We start from the raw sequence: 3,001 nt of genomic DNA, 5'->3' as shown, positions 1-3,001 counted from the left end.
TTCTCAAGCCACTTATTGCTCCTGGCTGATCCTCTTGGCCTGGCTGCCAGCTCTGTGGCTGAACCCTCCCTTCCCCTCCTGTCCTCTCTCTCCTCCCTTAAGAGCCTCAACCACAAAATAAGCCCACCACCATCCCCTCTAAAGCAGCCTCTCTGGAATTAAGGATCCCAGGTCTCTGCATTTACATTGTCTTAGTGAGCCTGCAGACAGAGGATGGAGGGAGGCCTGGGGAGGGCGGCTTGGATGTGCCGGGAGGACAGCGACCCTGTGGCAACTGGCCAGAAGCTGCCCAGCAGGACTGTTCTGCCCCCAGCCTAGAGTATCCTGGGAGGCACAGGCAGCTACCTTTCCGCATGCGTTCATTGACAGACAGGATGACTGGGAAGCGCTGCATAGCTGGCTGCTGTCTAGCAACAGCCTCACCTGCTATCCCTGTCCCCGCCTTTGCCTCTCGTTCCCTCACCCTCATCTTGCATTCTTCCCCATCATCCCAACTCTCAGCCTCTCTTCCTTTGTGTGGTGTTTTGTTTGTTTGTTTGTTTATTCTTTTAGACAGAGTTTCTCTCCTGTCGCCCAGGCTGGAGTGCATGGTGTGATCTTGGCTCACTGCAACCTCCACCTCCCGGGTTCAAGCGATTCTCCTGCCTTAGCCTCCCGAGTAGCTGGGATTACAGGCACGCCACCATGCTCGGCTAATTTTTTTGTATTTTTAGTAGAGTCGGGTTTTCCCCATGTTGGCCAGGCTGGTCTCGAACTCCTGACCTCAGGTGATCCGCCTGCTTCGGCCTCCCAAAGTGCTGGGATTATAGGCATAGCCACCACGCCCGGCCTCCTTTGTGTCTTTTGTTTTTGTTATTTTAAGGACAGAGGGAGCCACTCTTTTGTATTTCTTTCTCCTGTGGTTACCAAAATTACTCCTGCTCATTCTAGATGATTTGGAAAGTGGAAAAAAAAAAAAAAAACTAACGAAAGGAAAATCACCAATAGCTCCCCCATCCCAGAGAAAATCCTTGCTAACATTTCTCAAGAGATCATTCTGGCTTTCAGCCTTGGGACTCTGGTGGCTGGACACACCATCCAAATTCCTTTATTTCCCCTTTTATTATGTTGTTGAAAAGTCAGCATTACAAATGGATACATCTCCATCATAGATAATTTAGAAAATTCAGAAACATGGGAAAGGAGAGCATCTTCCTGTCAGTCTGCAGGCACATCCACTCCTCACCTGCTCCGCGGCTCTATAGTTTTGACTTCTTTCAGTCTTCTCTTCCCTTCCCCTCCTCCTCTCCCTCTTTTTCCTCCTCTTCTCCCTTTTCCTCCCTTTTCCTGCTCTCCTTCCTCCTCTTCCCCCTCCCTCTCTTCTCTGTATTTTTTTGTTTGCCCCTAGTCCTCCTTCTCCTTCCCTTCTATTTTCTCTCTCTCTCTTTTTTTTTTTTTTTTTTTTGAGATGGAGTCTGTCACTGTTGCCCGGGCTGGAGTGCAGTGGTGCGATCTCGGCTCACTGCAACCTCCACCTCCCGAGTTCAAGCGATTCTCCTGCCTCAGCTTCCCAAGTAGCTGGAATTACAGGTGCCTGCCACCATGCCCAGCTAATTTTATTTTATTTTTTGTATTTTTAGTAGAAATGGGGTTCCACTATGTTGTCCAGGTTGATCTCAAACTCCTGACCTCGTGATCCGCCCTCCTTGGCCTCTCAAAGTGCTGAGATTACAGGCGTGAGCCACTGCACCCGGCCTATTTTCTCTCTTGGGGTGGCCCCCAGCCCTGCCTGCACGCAGCTGCTTGGGTCAGAAAGGGTAGGAGCCTGCATGTCCTCACTCCACCTCGTGTGTCAGCTGCACCCATCCCCATGAGGTGCCATTGGGCATTTCCGTGGTGCCCTGTCACTGCCCTGTCATGCTGTGTTCCAGGTGGCTCCCTGCCATCAGGAGAGGGCCACCCGAGCTGCCCTTGCAGGAATGTGAAACTTCGCCTGTCTGCCAAGCACTGAGTCCTCACGTTTAGTCACAGCCCTTCTTTCCTATCCCTGGCTGTGTCACTGGAGAAGAACAGCAGGCGGGCTTCCTACTGGCCTGGGAAAGACCTCTCAGGGGTTTGTGGATGTTGGTCATTTCTGCCTTTCCAGCCTACGTTTCAAATTATTTTCCCTGTCCCCAACTAAAAATTGACTTTAAAAATTATTATACTCTGGGCCGAGCATGGTGGCTCACGCCTGTAATCCCAGCACACTGGGAGGCTGAGGCAAGCTGATCACCTGAGGTCAGGAGTTCGAGACCAGCCCAGCCAACATGGTGAAACCCCATCTCTACTAAAAATACAAAAATTAGCTGGGCGTGGTGGCGGCACCTGTAATCCCAGCTACTCGGGAGGCTGAGGCAGGAGAATCTCTTGAACCCAGGAGGCAGAGTTTGCAGTGAGCTGAGATCCCACCAGTATACTCCAGCCTGGGGAACAAAAGTGAAACTCCATCTCAAAAAGAAAAAAAAAATTATACTCTGTATCCTCCCCCAACCCCCTCCCCTCCTCCTCCTCCTCCTCCTCCGCCTCTTCCTTCTTCTTCGTTTCACTTAGGCAAGCCTGTCTGGCTTTCTTTTTCCACCTCAGTTGAATAAACTAGATCATCTCAAAGCTCCCTTCCAGCTGGACATCCCCCAGGGCCCGGAATGCTGGAATTCCTTCATGCCCACTGCTATGGTGCCCCCTGAGACCAGCTCCTAAGCAAGCCTCCCCTGGCCTCACAACAACACAGTAAGGCTGGCCACCCAGGCCAGGCAGTGGCTCCTGCAGACAAACTGTGACAAAAGAAATGTTTCACTGTGGAGCAAGGAAGCAGCACCAGCCAGGCAGCACCCTTGGCTCCTGATTCCTGGTCTTCCCTTCCCCCCATGGTGTGCACAGAATCTGTCATCTTCAGGTCCTTGTGGCTGATGATTTTGGGGTTCACGACATCCAGCATAATTGTGTGATACAAAGAAAAGAGCTCTGGACTCCCTCATGGTGT

This window comes from Pan paniscus, chromosome 16, assembly GCF_029289425.2.
Source record: "Pan paniscus chromosome 16, NHGRI_mPanPan1-v2.0_pri, whole genome shotgun sequence".
In the NCBI taxonomy this organism is placed as follows: domain Eukaryota; kingdom Metazoa; phylum Chordata; class Mammalia; order Primates; family Hominidae; genus Pan; species Pan paniscus.
The sequence above is the reverse complement of the archived record's forward strand: the minus strand, read 5'-3'. Positions refer to the sequence as shown.